The sequence below is a fragment of the Caretta caretta genome, chromosome 2, assembly GCF_965140235.1.
Source record: "Caretta caretta isolate rCarCar2 chromosome 2, rCarCar1.hap1, whole genome shotgun sequence".
Classification (NCBI taxonomy): Eukaryota; Metazoa; Chordata; order Testudines; family Cheloniidae; genus Caretta; species Caretta caretta.
The window spans coordinates 145,373,683-145,395,029 of record NC_134207.1 but is presented as its reverse complement, the minus strand read 5'-3'; the positions used below and the strand labels follow the sequence as shown (position 1 = coordinate 145,395,029).

The window sequence follows — 21,347 nt, the reverse complement described above, 5'->3', positions numbered from 1 at the left end:
ATTAGGCGTGGCCTCCCCCCTTATGAACTGCCAGGTCCGGTCGACCTCGGCCCCTCTGCCCGGGAGGGGTCCTCCGGGGAAGTTCCCCACTCTTGGCCAGGTGATGCCCGGCATCCTCCCCTGGGGTTTTTTCCATCTCCCACCCGCAAAACGTACATTGCTCGGGGGGTGGCTGCCCCCATAGTTCCACCTCTGCCTGCAGGTCGTCACACCAGTCGCACCCCTGCAGGTGTCCCATCCCCTGTACCGCCTTTATTTTTGGAAGGGGGTCAGAATCCATCTCACTGTCCTGCAGGACCCTCTGTGCCTCCGTTTCCCCTACACCACCCTGCTGGTTCTGGGTCCCCTCCCTGGGGAGTGGTGTTGTGGAGTGTCCCAATTGCCCCCTCTCGTCTTACAAGGGGCTGAGGCTAGCCGGCTCCCCCATACACCCTTCCTGCAGGTCTAATTGATCTGGGCTCTGTTGTCCAGGATTCTCTTCTTTGCTCTTTCTGGGACTTTGCTCATCTTTCCCACTTGGGATCCTTGGTCTAGGGATATCTGCCTCCTCCTTCAGGGCACCTCGCCGCTTCTTCCTAGGTAGTGGGCCCCAGTCCCTACCTAACACCACCGGGTATGGTAGCCCCTTCAGCACCCTAACCCGCTTCCATTTGAAGTGGCCCCTCACTTCTAGGGGCACCTGGGCCACCGGACAGGACCTCTTGTCCCCATGAATACACTCGAGGGCCAGCCTTGCCCCCGCGATCAGCCAGTGCGGCTTCACCAGCCCCCTCTGTACAAGCAAACAGGCTGACACGGTATCTATCAGGCCTGTTTGGGTGTTCCTCCCAATTCTCACTGGGATGGTGGACAGTTTCTGCCCCCCTTTCTGCCCCCCCAGCTTGAGTCCAGCCAACCTTTACAGGTTCAGTGCTCCCTCCGGGGGCCCTCTGCCTCGATATATTCCTCCATCAACCTGACCACTGCCTCGACAGTGACAGGCTGGTGATGCCTCACCCAGACATGGATGTTCTTAGCGAGGCTCTGCAGCAATTGTTGTAGGACCAGCGTGTCCATTGTTTCGTCCACCATGCATGTATCCGGCCTCAGCCAGCGAGTGGCCCAGTCCATTAGTCTCTGGGCATATGCCCACAGCCACACTGCCACCATCCATCGGGTCACCCAGAACTTTTGGCGGTACCACTCTGTCAACAGGCCCACCTGGTCTAGAATGGCCGCCCTCACTGCCTCATAGTTCTGGGCTTGTTCGTTGCTCAAGGCCATATAGGCTGCTTGTGCCTCTCCCGTTAGGTATGGAGCCAGTCGGAGGGCCCAGGTTGCCCTCTCCCACCCGGTGCATGTGGCTATCCGCTCAAAGGTCCTGAGAAAGGAATCCGGATCATCCACTGGGCTCATTTTACAGAGTCCCCAGCCCACCGGGCGGATGGCATCCCCTCCTGCAGAACTCACCACTCTTTGCAGGAGCTGCTGTTGCATGCCGGTCTGCTCCTGTATGAACTCTTGCAGACTCTGCTGTTGCTTTGCTTGCCAGGTCAGTAAGGCCTGTCTCTCGGCCTGGTGGGACTGAAAACTTTGCAGGGCCTGCTGCATCTGCTCCTGCTGTTTGAACAGCCATTGCAGGGTCTTCTCCATATCTGGGCTGCCAACCACATTCACTAAAAGAAAAGGAGTACTTGTGGCACCTTAGAAACTAACCAATTTATTTGAGCATAAGCTTTCGAGAGCTACAGCTCATTTCATCAGATGCATACTGTGGAAAGTGTAGAAGATCTTTTTATATACACACAAAGCATGAAAAAATACCTCCTCCCACCCCACTCTCCTGCTAGTAATAGCTTATCTAAAGTGATCACTCTCCTTACAATGTGTATGATAATCAAGTTGGGCCATTTCCAGCACAAATCCAGGTTTTCTCACACACACACCCCACCCATCACACACACAAACCCACTCTTCTGCTGGTAATAGCTTATCTAAAGTGACCACTCTCCTTACAATGTGTATGATAATCAAGGTGGGCCATTTCCAGCACAAATCCAGGGTTTAACAAGAATGTCTGGGGGGAGGGGGTGTAAGAAAATACAAGGGGAAATAGGTTACCTTGCATAATGACTTAGCCACTCCCAGTCTCTATTCAAGCCTAAGTTAATTGTATCAAATTTGCAAATGAATTCCAACTCAACAGTTTCTCGCTGGAGTCTGGATTTGAAGTTTTTTTGTTGTAATATCACAACTTTCATGTCTGTAATCGCATGACCAGAGAGATTGAAGTGTTCTCCGACTGGTTTATGAATGTTATAATTCTTGACATCTGATTTGTGTCCATTTATTCTTTTACGTAGAGAATGTCCAGTTTGAACAATGTACATGGCAGAGGGGCACTGCTGGCACATGATGGCATATATCACATTGGTGGATGTGCAGGTGAATGAGCCTCTGATAGTGTGGCTGATGTTATTAGGCCCTGTGATGGTGTCCCCTGAATAAATATGTGGGCACAGTTGGCAACGGGCTTTGTTGCAAGGATAGGTTCCTGGGTTAGTGGTTCTATTGTGTGGTATGTGGTTGCTGGTGAGTATTTGCTTCAAGTTGGGGGGCTGTCTGTAGGCAAGGACTGGCCTGTCTCCCAAGATTTGTGAGAGTGTTGGGTCATCCTTCAGAATAGGTTGTAGATCCTTAATAATGCGTTGGAGGGGTTTTAGTTGGGGGCTGAAGGTGACGGCTAGTGTCATTCTGTTATTTTCTTTGTTAGGCCTGTCCTGTAGTAGGAGACTTCTGGGAACTCTTCTGGCTCTATCAATCTGTTTCTTCACTTCCGCAGGTGGGTATTGTAGTTGTAAGAATGCTTGATAGAGATCTTGTAGGTGTTTGTCTCTGTCTGAGGGGTTGGAGCAAATGCGGTTGACTCTCGAATCCCAGACAAGCCCGCACATGTAAGGGGATCTTCCTGTTTGCCCTCACACTATGGGACCCCTGCACCCACAAATCAGCCAGAGACCTCTTCTGGGTGCAGTCACCAGTGCCTTTTATTTACAGTGTCAGTTCCCACCACCTTCTATTTACAGACCGCTCCAAACTAGCAACCTTGGGGACAGCTAGCTTCTCCAGCAAGTAGGGAGACACACCCCTTGGCTCCTCCCTTTCCTTTCTCCCCCACCTTTGCTTCCTTCCTGCCAGCCCTATATAGCCCCTGGCTAATGATGCCCGCAGGTGTTTCCCTTCTATCAGTTAGGCAAGGCATACTCAGCCAGCCCCAATTAATGCTTCTTAATTGGAGCGAGGCTAACAGAGGACTGGCTCAGGACCTCCTGGCCAGCACCCTGTTACAATGTCATAATATGTTAACCTATAGAGTAAGTGTACCCAAAGATTTATGTGGGTGAGGAAATAAGATTTGGGCATGGTAGGTTGGGCCTAGATTCTGGCAGTGGGCAGTACCGGGACCCTATAAGAGAGCAAACAACCATGCAGGGTAATCGCTTTTTCCTATCTTCTGTCAAGCTATCAACTCAGCTTCGCAATACAGGCTAGCTACTCAACACTCGAACCTAGTCCCTACCAATTTGCGAAGCCTGGACCATCAGTTCCTCGGGCATGCCAGAGATGAGGCTGGTCCTCTGTCTCCTACCACCAGGTCTTCAGGGAAGGGTGTGAGTATGCTAGCTTAAGTAGTCTTTTAGAATAGATATTTACCACCAAGGATCATAGAATTGTATTATTTCTTGGTGACTCTGTGTTTTGTAATGTTAATTCTTCTTTCATTCATTTTAATAAAGACCTTAACAAGTTGGTATTATCCTCAGTATAAGTGTCCTTGCCATACACTCTGAGAGTCCTCTCACGATGTGTGAACTCTATGTGTTCTCTATCCCTGTAGCCTGAATTGGGACAAGAACCTTAAATGTCTTCTGATCAGAGCAGGGGTGAGTCATAATAAACCTGCCCATAAATTCAGGTCAACAGTTCCTTGACCAGTGAGGATTTTCTTAGGTACTCCTACTCTGAGAAAGCCTTTTAGCAGTTCAACTGAAATAGTCTTTTAATTGGGTTTGCACAGTGGGATTGCCCCAGGATAGCAGTTAATATAAAATCAAACTATAACAAATACTTGCTTTTACCTAGCTGCACTTTTTTCTAAGGGCCCAATGATGTCCATCCTGACCCTTTCAAATGGGATGCTGACAAAGAGAGTGGGACAAGAGGGACTTTTTTCACTTCTTTAGGTCCTATTAGTTGGCATTTGGGGCAGGATTTGCAGAAATCTTTAATTTTTGGTGAATCCTGGGCCAAAAGAAGTATTTCAGAATCCTGGCCAGGGTTCTATCTGTTTTTCCAGACCCGCTTCCGACCCCCTCTGTGGGAGCCCTTTAACAGGAATATGGAGGGGGCAGGTCTACCATCACCCACCAGACCCCATAGGGTACTGGATCTCCAGGAGCGGGTCATGCAACATCAAACTGAGAACCATCTGCTGCAGTCCCAAGTGGTACAGCTCCTAGCAGAAAATCAGACACTCCATGAGCAGCTAGCATGGTCCCAGGAGGAAATTTCTGTATTTCAGGCCTGGGCTAAGCCACTGCCCTTTGAACTGAGCTCTGCAGTACTGAACATTTTGATGGGGACCTCCTTGACTTCAGGGAGTTCCTTAAACAATGATGTCTCCTTTTCCAGCACTGCCATTGAATGTATCGCAGGGTAGGACTAGTGATCAGTTTGCTTACTGGAGAAGCTCTGGATTGGGCCTCCCCCTGTTGGAATAAGGCAGCCTAGATAACTTCTTTTGGCCTGAGTGCACCAGAAAGTTAAAAAGTTGTGCAGTTCCTGCCCTGAATGCCAACTAGTAGGACCAATGGGGGGCGGGGGAGGGAAGAACCCCTCTCATCCCCCTCCCCATCGTCAACATCCCCTTTAAAAGGATTGGAATAGACCTCATTGGCCCCTTGAAAAGACGTGCAGAGGGGTACAAACACATATTCATAATAGTCAATTATGCTACCTTCTATCCTGAAACAATCCCACTGTGCAACACCACTGTAAAGACAATTGCTGCAGAACTGCAGAAAGTCTTTGCTTGAGTAGAGGTACCAAAGGAGATCCTCATGGATCAAGGCTGCTGAAACAGGTCTGTGATCTTCTAAAAATAAAGAATTTCTGCACATTGGTCTATCACCCACAGACTGATGGTCTGGTTGAATCATTCAACTAGACCCTGAAGGAGATGTTAAAAACGGTTTATGCCTGAGGACCTCTGTCATTGGAATCAGCTGATCCCCTCCCCTCTATTTGGGAAGTTCCCCAGTTATCTATTAGGTTCTCCCCATTTGAACTCTTGTATGGGAGACAACCCTGGGGAATTCACGACCTGGTCTGAGAGATGTGTGAAGGGCAGGCTTCTTGGACTGAGAATGTCTTACAGTATGTGCTGAAGCTCTGGGAAAGGCTTGAAACCCTCGGAGCCTCTGTCAAAGAAAAACTCCTCGATGCTCAACAGACCCAGGAGCGAACCCACAACAAAAGGGCATGTGTGCATGTATTTAAATTAAGTGATTTGGTACTCCTTCTCCTCCCAAATCTGGAGTCCAAGTTACCTGAGAAATGGCAAGAACCTAATGAAGTGGTTCACCAAGTCATGCCAGTTAACTGTGAGATTAGGCAGCCCAACAAGAGGAAACCCCCACAGATATATTAGGTTCACCTTCTAAAAATAATTGAAGGAGCGAGAAGGCTTATTTCTTGGCCCTTGACCCACTAAGCCAGAACTGGGGCCTCAAGTGCCCCCCACACTAGCCCCAGACCCTGTACAGATGGGGGAACACTTCTGCCCAGAACAGAGGGCCCAGATGAGAAACCTCATAAAAAAATTCTCAACAGTGTTCTCCTCCCGGCTGGGGCAGACACATCTCATGCGCCATCACATTCAAATGGAACCCAGGCAGCTTGTCCGGGAGAACCCCCCAGCCACTGTCCAAAAAAATGTGAGGGGCCATGAAGCAAGATGTCCAGGCGATGTTGGAGCTGGGCATCCCTGAAGAATCTCACATTGACAAAGCCTGGTTGTATTAGTCCCAAAGCTGGATGGCACCATCCAGTTTTGCATAGGTTTCACAAATATCAATGAGATCTCCAAATTTGATGCCTACATGCCCTGAATAGACAAACTATTAGATTGGCTGGGCAAGGCCTGGTATATCACCATGTTAGACCTAACAAAGGGGTACTGGCAGATCACGCTCACACCAGAATCACATGAGAAGACTGCTTTATCCACACCATTTGCCCTGTATCGGTTTCAGACTATGCCTTTTGGCCTCCATGGTGCCCCAGCAACATTTCAACAGATCAAAGATCGAGTTCTGCAACCACATGGCTCATATGCAGCTGCCTAATTAGATGATGTGGTCATCTACTGTCGAGAGTTGGAGAAATGTCTCACACATGTTGCTGCCATCTTATGGTCCCTCTGGCAGGCTAGGCTCATGACAAACCCCACAAAGTACAAGATTAGGAGGGAAGAAATCACCTTCCTGGGATATACTTAGGGAAATGCCAATTCCAGACCCTCAAAGCATTTCCATGCCTCATCAAGAAGAAGTAAGTCAAAAGGTTTGGGGGGGCTCACAGGCTACTACCAGTGATTTGTGCCAGGGGTTTCAATGATCACAGCACTTCTCACAGACCTAGTTAAGCATAGTAGCCTCAAGAAAGTATATTGGTCCAAGGTCTTTCAGAAAGTAAAAGGTCAGAAAGCAAAAAGGTCTTTCAGAAAGTAAAAGAATTCTTGTGTAAAGAGCCTGTCTTGTTCAGTCCGAACTTCACAAAATAATTCATTTTATAAATTGACGCTTCAGAAGTGGGACTCGGTGCCGTCTTGTCCCAGGAAATAAATGGAGAGGAATTCCCAGTACTCTGCTTGAGCTCAAGCTGTTTCCCTCGGAACAGGCAGATTCTGTAATAGAAAAGGAAGGTCTCACTGTTAAATTGGTTGTGGACTCTCAGCAATGTTACCCATTCAAACCTGTCACCGACCATGCCCCCTTGAGGTTGTTAAATGCCATGAAGGACACAAATGCTCAGCTTATGTGTTAGTACCTGTCTCTCCAACCCTATTCTTTCCGAATTCAGTATTACTTGGCATATATAATCTGGTCAAGCCAAGCCACAGTGTTCTTATCAATGATATTCAAGGCAAGAAGACTTCCAGCTCTCTGCCCACTTGTGCATGATGGAAATGGAGGACACGCAACACAGTCTTACTTCCACTTGGTATCAGGTGCCACAGACAACAATAATCAGCCATAGTCCCCATACTGCATTCAGAACTCTGTCAAGTACTTCAAAGGAGTGTGGCTGAATGCCGAGGCATATGTCACCTGCATAAACAAACTTGTGAGACCCAGTATATGGTAGGCCATTCAAATATAAGTTGAATAATGTTGGAGACAATATGATCCTTGCAGGAGGTCATTCTTCTGGTGTCTCCAAGCATTTGTTCTATCACCAATATGTGCACAGAGATGGTGATTTCTCAGAAAGAGAGCCACTGCACATACTAACCAACTTGGCATAGTTCTAGACAATTTAATCAAAAGACCCATATGCCAAACCATATTGTATGCTGCAGTCAGGTCAAGGAAAACTGAACCAGTCTTCAGTTTATGTTAGAATCTATTTTCGATTAAAGTTGTAAGTGCTAGTACTTGATCACATGTACTACGAGCACAGCAAAAACCAGCTTCCTCTGGTGCCAGCATGCCTTCCACAGATGGTGAAATGGGGGACAATGAATCAGTGTGGGGGACAGTGGACCAGCATTCATGACACATCCCCCATAAGTAGCCAGATGCAGCTTGTCTGCCATCTAGAGAAACGGACAATCCAACTAGCAGATTGAATTCAAGAATTAGCGTGCATATCAGTCAACTGGTCAAACAGGTTCCAGATGATAATTTTCCAAATTCAGTATAGAGTCAGAAAAATTCACCAAAATACTGATGTTTTCTCCCAGGAGTGGGGGAACATCCCAATGGCCCTGGGTCCCCAGGTTTTTTCTTGAGGTAGAGGGGGTGTGATGCGTTATACAAACCCCACACTGGGCAACAAAGGGTTAAGGTGCTTTGTCCTTGCCCTACCCTGCCACACCTGCAAGAGATGCACACACTAGGGAAGGAGTTAAAAGGGAGCAGAACAGTTCATTTTTGGGCAGCCCAGGGAAGAGAAGGGACCTCTACCTTGCAGCTCCTGAAAAAAGGCAGGATCTTTTCCTCAATGATTGTCCCTTCCTGAGGAAAGGGAGGGCCTGCTTCTGTTATACCTGGAGAGAGAGACATTCCCCCCCTCTCACCTACTAGCCCAGTTTATTTGAGTTGATTCCTTGTGTTTTGTTTATGGACTACCCCTTAAGGGGAAAGACTTTGAACTGACCTAGCTGGAGGGTCAAGGCACAAGAAGAGGCAGCTGCTGCCCCAAGAGGGAGAGAGCTGCCATGCCCAGCTGCAAAGAGGTGCCAAGCGCTGAGCTGATCACCTTCATGTTTTTCTGTTGCAAACTGTGAATTTTTGACAATAGTGGGGTGGTAGAAAGTGTCTCAGGGAGGGCAGCCTTAGGTGTTCCTGGGTGTCAGACACTTTTGTCACCCTTACAGGGCCCTTGGCTGGGCTGGACTCTGAGGGAATGGGGAAGCCTGGACTCCCTTACCAAAACTGCCCTCAGTATGTCAAAGGGCCTAAGCCCCTGACTACAAGGCAACACTCCTTGCAACTGAAAACCATCAGAGAAGGGTGTCCGGAATTAAGTATAATAAAATAGAACTCCTTGGCACAGAGGTAAATGCAAAATAAATGTAAACAAGTACTATTCTAATAAAGGTTCTGCACTGCATAAACTTTAAACAGAAAAACAAAACAAAAATCCCAAACCCCTTAAGTGGCATTTTCCAGCAAAAAGCAGTTAACGTGTTCTAGCCATTGTCAAGAGTTGCCAAGTTGTCATGAAATCAGTCCTTAGTGTCAGTCCAGTTGCTGACTGCTCCTCTGTAAAAGTAGGCAGAATGCCATTTGAACAAGACTGTTTACAAGGTTACATAATTATATAATTTCTAAACTACTTCTCATACTGAATAGATGAGGGATGTTGGTTCAAGGCACAGTGAATGTCATATTACTTACTGAGAGGGAAGACAAAATAAACATTATCTGTTTTTAAGAGATTATTAATTTTAAACTGTATGTTGGGTTAAGAGGTACAGTTGGGTTGTATCTCACAATGAACTAATCATAGATAAATGCAAATATAGTGAAAAGATAGGAACATTTTCAAGTTTTGCCTTTTCAAAAGCACAGCTATAATATATTCATATACTGGATTAGGTTCATTTTGTAGAATATCAGGGTTGGAAGGGACCTCAGGAGGTCATCTAGTCCAATCCCCAATTTTTGGCCCAGATCCCAAAATGGCCCCCTCAGGGATTGAACTCACAACCCTGGGTTTAGCAGGCCAATGCTCAAACCACTGAGCTATTTCCTCACCCCATAGCTCAGTGGTTTGAGCATTGGCCTGCTAAACCCAGGGTTGTGAGTTCAATCCTTGAGGGGGCCATTTAGGGATGTGGGCCAAAAATTGGGGATTGGTCCTGCTTTGAGCAGGGGGTTGGACTAGATGACCTCCTGAGGGCCTTTCCAACCCTGATATTCTATGATTCAGGCAGTACAAAAAGGTGGAATTCACCAAGGAGAGAGCAGGCTGTGGTACTTCTGCTGACCCATCCCCGAAATTTCTGCTACAGGGAAGTCAACTCTAAAATTTCTATAAACCATTTCAGTACATCTGCAATCTGGCCTGGCCTTACATCCTCACTGTGTGGATGGTGCTGGCCTGCTCCATGTCCTAAAGTGGCAATGGAGACAGCTTGCACAGTTACACATCCACTCCTGTGGACTTTCTGCTGCTGGGGACTGATTTCTTCTAGTTTCTAGGCAATGAGTGAATTTGGCCCAGAACCTTTGCCAAATCTAGATCAATTAAAGCATCTGTCAGCAAGAGATTTAATGGAAGCTGAATGTCAAATGTGGTTTATACAAGGTCTTAACTACTAAATTAATTAATTTAATTTAATTAGGTTATTTGTACAATGCTTTGAAAATTAAAAGTGGCATGAATGCATTGCTAGATATTGTTACTAAAAAGCATTAATAATAAGTTGGAGGGTCTAAACTTGTCCTGTTCCTATTTAAGAAAAAAATTGCTTGTCAATGAAAGATCTAAATAGATAATTGAATGGTTCAAGAGGTTAGTATCTGTAATGTCCTCCTGGCCTGATGTCTGGGAAGATGACAGTACAGGAACAAGCTAGACCAGTGTTACAAACTATCATTATAAAACTAAATCTTAAAAGACTGAGTAAGCAGGAGGCAATAGGGTTGTGAGAAAATCTCACCCTGCTTTTCCAGTACAGGGACTGGGAAGCAAAACTCCTTATCGCACTCAGCAGAGGTGACATTTGGGATCCTCAATAGTCACTGCAGCTGATCCCTGCAAAACCCATCTGAAAGGCAAAAGTCCTCCAAAACTCAGTAATCATGAACAAAGGCCACGTCTACACTGGTAAATTTAGGATCCATAACTGATCACCACTACAGCTTCAGTGGCAGGAACAATGGCATAGGCTGTATTGTAAACAGGACTCTGGATTAGACAATATGATGGTAAAAATGCCTCAGTCCTGTCTACACTACAGCCTTCAACATTACTACTATCAGTGGAGCTGCAAACTGGAGGATTATGGGTCCTAATTTCTAGTGTAGACAGGACCTCACAGAGCAGCTGTTGCCTTTACCCCTCAGCAGGGTATGATTTGTAACTGCATGAAGGGGAAAGACTTGAAGACCATTGTGAAAGCCATTACCATCCCCATAGATCTCAGAGCATCTGCAAGGAGAGCTAACACTCCAGTCTTCCCCTCTCTTAGAAGCATGGATCCTTAAGACTCCCATACTGCAGTTACAGATTGAAGTGCTATATGAGAGACATAGAAGCCGTGTGGTGAGCTATTACTGCAAGGAAAAGCATTAATTAAAAATTAGCATGGGCTGTTCACACACAAAAAAGAGAGAGAAAGGATACAAAACAAAAAAGGGAAAGTAAACAAGAATCAAATAATGACTTTAAAACAAAAAAGAAAAATAGGCAACCAAACTAATAAATACAATTTTTAAAAAGAGAAAATGAGCAAGCCTCAAAAGAGCACCAAAAATTAATGAGTCAAGGATTAAAATTAACAGCACGAGCTGAAAGTAGTCAAGGAAACCATGGCAATTGGGTCCATCTCTAATGAAATAATGTACTCTTGCAATAAAGATTTATGAATAGAGGCTACCATTTGGTCTTGGGGTTTACTATTAACACTAAGAATTCACTCTAGCTTCAGTTTTATGGATTATAACATCACCGGAACCCATAGGTGCTAGAACCAGGGGTGCTGGGGGTGCTGCATTCCCCCTTGGATTGAAGTGGTTGCCATTACAGACAGGGTTTATAGCTTGGTTCAATGACTCTCAGCACCCCCACTATACAAATTGTTCCAGCACCCCTGCCAAAACCCCAGGATGGAATTACAACCTTAGACCCCCTGCTCCACAATCATATTCACTAGTATAGAGCTTTACACTTCTTGAAAGCTACAGTGGAACTCCAAACAGGAACAGGTATCTATCCTAGCAGATCTGACTGCAGGATCATGGCCTTATCAATCACAGTTGAGTGGCAGAATTACCAAAAGGCAGCCCTCCATCATCCTTACCTCCCATTTAAATTAGAGGCTCTAATTTGCAGGACCTCAGACATGCTTAAATGCAAAAAACTTTGCCCATTTCCCCTTCCTATGTCTTATTTCCAAAAGTAACTTAGGTACTTAAGGCCAGACATTCCATGCTATTTAGGCCTCTAAAGATGTAGATAGGTTGGCTAGGTTCCTAACTCCCATTGATTTCAATATGTGCTGAGCACATGGACACTTTTGAAAATCCCACTAGGAGCCTATCTGCATTTTAGGCACCTACATTACTTTAAAAATATGGCCCTAAGAAACTTTTTAAAATGGGACTTAGGCTCCTACATTGGGTAGGAGCTTTGGAAATGTTACCTTATATCTTTAAATTAAGACCATTGTGAGGGAGGGGAACAAAACAATAAATCAAATACAAAATAAATGTCAGTAGAAAAAAAGCAAATAACTAGAGGCAAAATGTGAACCGTCAAAATATGTTGTAGAATTAATGCAGAATGTGCACTGATTCCTATGATGCCAGTCTCTATCTGAAGAATGCACTAGCAATAACATTCATCTTCTTTCTTTTTTCACATCAGCTACTTGGTAAATTAGCCCGTTATTTCAATTGAGCAACTATAGCAACATAGACTACATTTACTTATCTAATATGCAAAGTACAGACTGACAGAGAAAATGCTAATGTTATACTGGTACAGACTTACTTGTACTTTACTGCATGATGCCAGGTTCTATAATTATACAATGTATTGTTCCAGGACATGTCATAATTACATTTAGAGTTGTCAGTTTTACAAGGGAGTTCTTTCTGAAGATCAAACAAATAAAAATACATTGAAAGGGTCATTGGATTATGTCAGTGTGACACTCTCCTCAGGGCACCCAGAGCCTTGCATCACTGCGTTACTTCTGTGCCTCAGCAAGAATCAGTTTTGCTGGGGCTTCAACTGTGTGTTAGCTCTTGCCACACCAGTCTATCTGCCTCACCAGCAAATTCCTCAGGATGCTGCGAGTCTTAACCTTGCCTTGCAGGTAACAGTCCGTGAACTCCCATTCCCATGTACCCCAGAGACATCGCTCTGCAATGTCCAGTCTCTCTCACTGGACTCTCACAGAAGCTATTAAATTTTAGCTCAGAACTCCTACTTTACTTCGGTATAACAGTGCTGAGATGGCTTATAGTAAAACTGAGAATAAGCTTATTGATAAAGAACATAGATTTATGTGATACTAAGCAAGAGAAAAGAGATGGGTCTGGTTACATAAAAAACTATATAAATCATGCTTTTCAGTGTTCAAGCCTCAACTTTAGCAAGCCACAATCTTTGCCTAAATAGCTTTTTCAGCTTTTTTGAGACATTAAGCTACCAGCCTCTCCAGCCTTTGTGACAGGAGGATCCAACATTCACACAACATTCAGTTTGACACCTAAGTGATGGATAACTAAGGAGTTGTCCCCCCTTTATTTTATAGTCCAGTAAATCTTTGAAATGTATTATTCCAAAGTGTATCCCCAAATAAAATTCTTCTCGCCGCTGTTTTTGTCTCTTCCTCTTGACTTTCTGTGCTCCTTTACAATTTTTGTGAATATTATATGCTTTTTGTTTGTTCATTTGGAGTTTGGGTGTTTTTTAGGGTTCGACTGACATATGCAGACTGTCCAAATTTTGTTCTTATGACGTAAGTACCCCAAGGCTGCCTAAATTATGCCAAGGGCATAATTGGGAGCCTGCAACTGCCCATCACTGGGAGGGCACAAAGTTAGTGCTTCCCAACCCTTGGGCTGTACCTTCTGCGCCTCCTAGAAGCATAGCACAGGATCTTAGCCTCGAGGGTAGGTCTACTCTACAAGGTAGGGTTGCGATTCTCCTACTGTTCATGTACCCATACTTGCGCTGCTCTCATAGAGCTAACACAAGTGTAAAGAGCTGTGTAGCCACAGTAGCATGGGTAGGGCACTGGAGGCACAGGTGAGCCATGCTGCATACGTACTGCTTTCAGGTAGGTTTGTACTTGGCATGGCTCAGCTGTGCCTCCACTGCTGCTACCAGTGCTACCATGGCTGCACTGCTAATTGTATTCATGCTAATTTGAAGAGAGCTAGTAGGAGTGTGTATACACGAACATCAGGGGAATCACGCCCCTAGCTCATAGTGTAGACATGTCTGCACTGTAATCCAACCTCTGATTGCAGCATGTCCTAGCTTTACCTGCTCTAGCACAGCTAAAAATAGCAGTGCAGATGCGGTAGCATGGACTTCAGTGCAGGCTGTAGAAGCCCACTGGGGACTCTGAGTACAGTAACTCCTCACTTAACGTCGCCCCGGTTAACGTTGTTTTGTTGCGGATCAGTTAGGGAACATGCTCATTTAAAGTCATGCAATGCTCCACTCTTACGTTGTTTGGCTGCCTGCTTTCTCCACAGCTGACAGCCTCCCTTCGCCCCACCCCCTTCCCCACAGTGCCTCCTGCCCTCCGGCAGACCCCGGGGATCAGCACCTTTCCCCTCCTCCCTCCCGCCTCCTGCCCACAGCAATCAGCTGGCTTGCGGGGAAGGAGGGAGAAGCGAGGACTCAGCGCACAGGCCCTGCCTCCCTCCCCTGCCTCCTGAACAATGCAAACCAGCTGATTGCCCTGGGCAGGAGGCAGGGAAGGGAGGGGGAGCCTGTATGCCAAGTCCTCACTCCTCCTCCCTCCCTCCTGTCCTGCAAACCAGCTGATTGCCCCGGGCGGGGTGGGGGGAGCAAGTACTCAGCATGCCTCCCCCCTCCCTCCCTCCCCTGCCTCTTGCCCACGGCAATCAGCTGGCTTGCAGCATTTAGAAGGGAGTGGGGAGGAGGAAGGATGCAGAGTGTGAAGTAAAGGGGGAGAAGAGGCGGGTCAAGGGTGGGGGCTTGAGGGAAGGGGTGGACTGGATGGGCCAAGGGTTGAGCCCCCTGCCCCTGGCAAAGTCAGTGCCTGTGCTTGCAAGAACAGCAAGAGGAGCAGCCAGACAATCCATCCTCTTCCACTTTCTGACTCCACCACCTCAACCAAGCTTCATTCTCAGCAGTGATGATTGTAGTATTAAATTGTTTGTTTAGAACTTATACCTGTATTAAATTGCTTGTTTAAAATTATTTAAAATTTATATAATGTCTTTTGTCTGGCAAAAAAAAATTTCCCTGGAACCTAACCCCCCCCCATTTACATTAATTCTTATGGGGAAATTGGATTCGCTTAACATTGTTTCACTTAAAGTCACATTTTTCAGGAACATAATAACTACAACATTAAGTGAGGAGCTACTGTAGTACATACTCACATAAATAGCTTGTGTGGGAACTTGTGATGCCATGTCAATACTTTTGCTATTTTTAGTCATGCTAGCACAGATCAAGCTAGTGTGGATATATCTACCTGTCCTTTAATCACACTTCATATTTCAGTGTACAAAGACCCTTAGTGTATTCTGTGCAGAAGAAGAACTATTGGAGGAACAGCCCTGGAAGGGCTTGAAGAAGCAGATAAGAATCAAATCAAAACCAGCTTGGATCTGTGAAACCAAGAGTCCAGATCTATTTCCTTCCAGAGAAGAATGGATTTAGGACCTGATCCTGTAAGGTGCTAATCAGCTCCTCAGAAGTAGTTAATACCTTCCATTACTATTAACTTCACAATGGGCACTCTGCACCTCCAGGATTTCATAGAATATCAGGGTTGGAAGGGACCTCAGGAGGTCATCTAGTCCAATCCCCTGCTCAAAGCAGGACCAATCCCAATTTTTGCCCCAGACCCCTAATTGGGCCCCTCAAGGACTGAACTCACAACTATGGGTTTAGCAAGCCAATGCTCAAACCACTGAGCTATCCCTCCCACCTTTATCACAGCTTTTAAGATCGAGCCCTTAAAGTCAGCTTTATATGTCTCTAGACAGTTTGTGTATGGTTGTGTGTGTGTGAGAGGGAGATAAGGTCTTTAAGCCTCTTATATGCTACTCTTGTTGACTGGAGGGGTCATGTGAGTGCAGGCTGTGGAAGCTGAGTGTCAAAGAAGGGCTAATTAAGTGCAGGAGATGGGCAGGTTGCATGGTGGTTTGTGACAAAGGGGGTTGGTGAAAGGGAGGTTTGTGACTATGCATGTGTAGTTTTAAAGTGATTTTCAAAATAAAATACAATTTACTGTACCTTTTCCTGTACTTTTATGGTATGCACCAGGGAATTTACCTTTCCACATATATATGGCACAAGTCAGTGTTTAAAATATAATAATTAACATGCTGGCATATTTCCCTTTCTCCTCAGGGCTCCAAACTGCCTGAAGATCCTTTAGCTGCTTGGTCAGCTCTGAAGTCAGGATTGGTTATTTCCTCCTTCCAGCTCTCCTTTTCTGCCTGAGATACCCAATACAATGGAGGAACCTAAATGAGTTAAATAAAACTTTAAAACAATTATTTATTATTTTTGCTTTTGAAATATATGTATTACTTTTGCTTCCTCCACCCCATCTTTTTCCATTTCTTTATTTCTTTTCCTCTTTCAGGGACTTGCAGAGGGGAAGTCATGCCCTGATTGGCCAAAAGGAAGCACTATCTAAACAGTTCATTTACAAATTTGCTGGTGAATACAGGCATCAGGCTAACCCCTGTGGAAGGGAGTAGGTCAGGACTTTAGAAAAACAAAGCCTCCCCAGCAGTATGGACATGGAGCAACCATTGAAATGGACGATGCAGCAGAACGGCCAACGCAGCAGCAGCAGCTACAGCAACTCCCCCAGCAGATGGTCACCCAGCACCAGCAGCTGATCCAAGATTTAATGTTTCAGCAGCAACAGCAACAACAACAGCTAGTGCATCAGGTGGTGACCATACTGCAGCCTCCCACAATAGTCGGTCTTCCGGCACATATCTGACAGAGGCCCCAGTACCAGTCAGACTAACAAAAATGGGACCTGAAGATGATCCAGAGGCCTTTCTCAGAAGGTTTGAATGAGTGGCAGTGGCAACATAGAATCATAGAATCATAGAATATCAGGGTTGGAAGGGACCCCTGAAGGTCATCTAGTCCAACCTCCTGCTCAAAGCAGGACCAATTCCCAGTTAAATCATCCCAGCCAGGGCTTTGTCAAGCCTGACCTTAAAAACCTCTAAGGAAGGAGATTCTACCACCTCCCTAGGTAACGCATTCCAGTGTTTCACCACCCTCTTAGTGAAAAAGTTTTTCCTAATATCCAATCTAAACCTCCCCCACTGCAACTTGAGACCATTACTCCTCGTTCTGTCATCTGCTACCATTGAGAACAGTCTAGAGCCATCCTCTTTGGAACCCCCTTTCAGGTAGTTGAAAGCAGCTATCAAATCCCCCCTCATTCTTCTCTTCTGCAGACTAAACAATCCCAGCTCCCTCAGCCTCTCCTCATAAGTCATGTGTTCTAGACCCCTAATCATTTTTGTTGCCCTTCGCTGGACTCTCTCCAATTTATCCACATCCTTCTTGTAGTGTGGGGCCCAAAACTGGACACAGTACTCCAGATGAGGCCTCACCAATGTCGAATAGAGGGGAACGATCACGTCCCTTGATCTGGTCGCTATGCCCCTACTTATACATCCCAAAATGCCATTGGCCTTCTTGGCAACAAGGGCACACTGCTGACTCATATCCAGCTTCTCGTCCACTGTCACCCCTAGGTCCTTTTCCGCAGAACTGCTGCCGAGCCATTCGGTCCCTAGTCTGTAGCGGTGCATTGGATTCTTCCATCCGAAGTGCAGGACCCTGCACTTATCCTTATTGAACCTCATCAGATTTCTTTTGGCCCAATCCTCCAATTTGTCTAGGTCCTTCTGTATCCTATCCCTCCCCTCCAGCGTATCTACCACTCCTCCCAGTTTAGTATCATCCGCAAATTTGCTGAGAGTGCAATCCACACCATCCTCCAGATCATTTAGGAAGATATTGAACAAAACCGGCCCCAGGACCGACCCTTGGGGCACTCCACTTGATACCGGCTGCCAACTAGACATGGAGCCATTGATCACTACCCGTTGAGCCCGACAATCTAGCCAGCTTTCTACCCACCTTATAGTGCATTCATCCAGCCCATACTTCCTTAACTTGCTGACAAGAATACTGTGGGAGACCGTGTCAAAAGCTTTGCTAAAGTCAAGAAACAATACATCCACTGCTTTCCCTTCATCCACAGAACCAGTAATCTCATCATAATGGGCAACATGGTGGGCACCTGAGCAATGGGCAATCTTACTATCCGCACACTTGACTGGAATTGCACAAGAGGCCTATTGTGGGTTAGACTCAGTAATATCACAAGATTCTGCATGAGTCAAACTGGCCATTTTGGATTCTTTGGCTATCATTCAGCCAGTGATTTTGGGAGGAGCAATATCCTTTGAATGCCTGGGCCCACATGATGGCACGAAACTGGAAGACTGGTGTTGGCAGTGGATCAGACCCAAAACAATGGTAGGGGTTCAAGTAGTGGAAATGATTCTGCTCAAATAGTTTACACAGGTACTCCCTGTCAGGGAAGGAGACTGGGTGTTACATCACTGGCTTGAGACAATAACTGAAGCAATCCAGCTAATGGAGATCTCTATGGTGGCTAGGATAGCAATATCCAGAACGGGACCCTCCTGGGCCAAGGAATAAGCTCTGGTGAATGAAAAACGTGGCCAAGAGGATCTGTGTCCTGAAGAACCCTACCCAGGGCCTCCCTAGCCAGGATTTAAGAAGCTCAGGAAGTCATGGGAGTCATGAACAACTCAAAGTAAGGAACTGGAATAGTCTGGCTGAGGGTCAGCTCAAGAATCCTCCAACTCTCACCAATTTCAAAAAAGGGAAATCCTGGGGTCAGGCACAGGGAAGGCCCATGCAGAAGAGATTACTGAGAAATGATGGGGAGGCCTCCATACCAGCAACCAGGTCCAGGATGTGTGTTTTAATTGTGGCCTCCCATGGCACTGGTACCAGGACTGTCTGTTTATGGAATGCAGTTACGGTAAGTCTGGACTGCAGAGGCCCAAACAGGTTGGCCAGGGCCAGCTAAACTGACCAGCCTGGTTAAACTGGATAGAAGTAATGGGCCTTGTGATCTCAGGGACACAGAGGGGTCTGACCCTCATGAAGGAATCATCAGTACCAACTCCAAGATTGCCCCGCAGCACCATCTACTTATAGTGTTTGCATGGGGATGTAAAGCCATATTCCCACACTCAATTTCTGCTTCCCATGGAGGAGCTTACAAGACCCCTAATTGCCAGCCTCATGACATCACTCAGTTACCCAGTCATTATTGACTGAGACTGGGACTATTTTGGGGACCTCCTGACGGCGTTCTTGGGATCTCCCCAGAGCACAGGGTCCTCACAGCTGGCATCCCCTCAGTTGACTTGGGGCCCAATAGGCCTCACTCATATAGCACATAGCCAGGCCAGAGGGCAAGAGTTCCAAGCAGCTAGTTGCTTCCTTAGGATCCCTGTCCTTCCTGCAGTTTAGGATTACCCCCTTATCCAAATCTGAGATCCTGATTAGGTTCTACAACGTTATTGAAGAACAAAAAGGAGATGAGACTTTAAGTTGGTCCTATGTACTAGTGGTCATTTTTAATGGGAAGATAGTGGACCCCCTGCTACCTGAAGTATTCCCCCATTTTGAAATTCAGGGTGAGTGGTTGTACCGCCTAGAGAAAGATCACCAAAGGAAGTTCAAACCTAATTCCTGGTGTCCCAGATGCCCCTGTTTTTCTGGCCCAGGATATATAAGAAGGTTCCAGACTTCTCCACCTCTTGCTCAGAATGTCAACTAACTGCACCCCAGAGAATGACGAAGGCTATTGTCAGGGTTCCCTCCCCACTCTGACCTCTGGGGTACAGATGTGGGGACCCTCATGAAAGATCCCCTAAACATATTTCTACCAGCTTAGGTTAAAAACTTCCCCAAGGAACAAATCCTTTCCTTGTCCTTGGACAGTATTGCTGCCACCACCAAGTGATTTAGACAAAAATTCAGGAAAAGGACCACTTGGAGTCCCTATTTCCCCCAAATATCCCCCCAAGCCTCTTCATTCCCTTTCCTGGGGAGGCTTGAGAATAATATACCAACCAATTGCCTTTAATATAAGTACAGAGCAGACCCTTTATCTTTAAGACACTAAAATCAATCAGGTTCTGAAAAGAAGAACTTTATTATAAAGAAAAAAGTAAAAGACGCACCTCTGTAAAATCAGGATGGAAGGTAACTTTACAGGATGATAAAAAGATTTAAAACACAAAGGATTCCCCTATAGGCTCAGCTTCAAAGTTACAAAAAAAAACAGGAATAAAACTCACTCTTAGTATAGGGAAAATTCATAAGCTAAAACAAAAGATAATCTAACACATTTCCTTGCCTTTACTTACAATTACTGTAACTTTAGATGTATCATTTCAGGTATGTTTTAGGAGATGTTTTACCTGTTTGGTCGCTCTCTCCATCCAGAGAGGAAACAAACAAAGAGAGCGCAAACAAAACCTTCGCCCCCCCCCCCCCCCAGATTTGAAAGTATCTTCTTTCCCCATTGGTCCTTCTGGTCAGGTGCCATCTATTTAATTGAACAGATTAACCCCTTACAGGTAAGGCAATTCAGTTCAGCTGCCCATTGTATATTTATGACAGCTATACTGGTCCATCTCCCCTTGGTTGGCATACCATTTGTGAGGACTGGAATGGACATGGTTGGGCCACTCAACAAAAATGTGGGCTGGTTCTTGCTAAATCTTGGTAATCATGGATTATGCTACCCAATATCCTGAGGCCTTACCATTGTGCTCCACAAACATCAAAGCCACTGCAGCTGGTTTTATGAATTGATGAAGATCTTTGCCCAAGTAGGGGTTCCTCAGGAGACTCTCACAGACTACGGAACTAAATTTACATCTGAAGTAAAAACAAACAAAAAACAAAAGCTGACCACTGAAGATCAAGTACCTCCTAACCGTCAACTACCCTCCCCAAATGACGGGTGGTAGAATGTTTTAATCAGACACTAAAAAAATTATTTGCCACAGATACTTGTCACTGGGACCAGCTGCTTCCCCACCATCACCATCCTGTTTGTGGTATGACAGGTACCACAATCATCTACAGTATTCTCCCCATTTGAACTGTTGAATGGGAGGCAGCCGTGAGGGACTCTGGATTTAGTACAAGAAATGTGGGAGGAACTAAGTCCCCAAGGTGACAGTGTTGTATAAAACAGCCTCACCATTTGCAAAAGGCTAAGAGACTTTATGTACCATCACACAGGAGAATCTGCTAAGTTCATACAGCACCCAAGAAACAACCTATAATAAAGGGGCCCACCTCTGAGTGTTCTAACAGGGGGATCTTGTTCCTTCCTAAATTTGACTCTCTAGTTCTGAGTCAAAACTACTGGCCTCCTTACAAAATTATTGGTCAGGTAGGGCCAGTGAATTTTGAAATCAGGCTGTCAGTCAAGAGGAGGCCCAAACAAATTTACTGTGTCAATCTCCTAAAGCTGGAAAAAGCAAGGGAGGGCATACGTATAGCTTGCTACCCTCTGGAACTAGAGTTAG

General features: G+C 45.8%; 1 long non-coding RNA gene across 1 annotated transcript; it reads left to right on the top strand.

Annotated features, from left to right (window-relative positions):
* The first annotated feature begins 2,731 nt into the window (after nt 1-2,731).
* LOC142071116 (uncharacterized) lies at nt 2,732-16,214 on the top strand. Its single transcript, XR_012667098.1, has 2 exons — nt 2,732-2,821; nt 16,066-16,214. It is a non-coding gene; the product is annotated as an uncharacterized LOC142071116 (long non-coding RNA).
* The last annotated feature ends 5,133 nt before the right edge of the window (nt 16,215-21,347 follow it).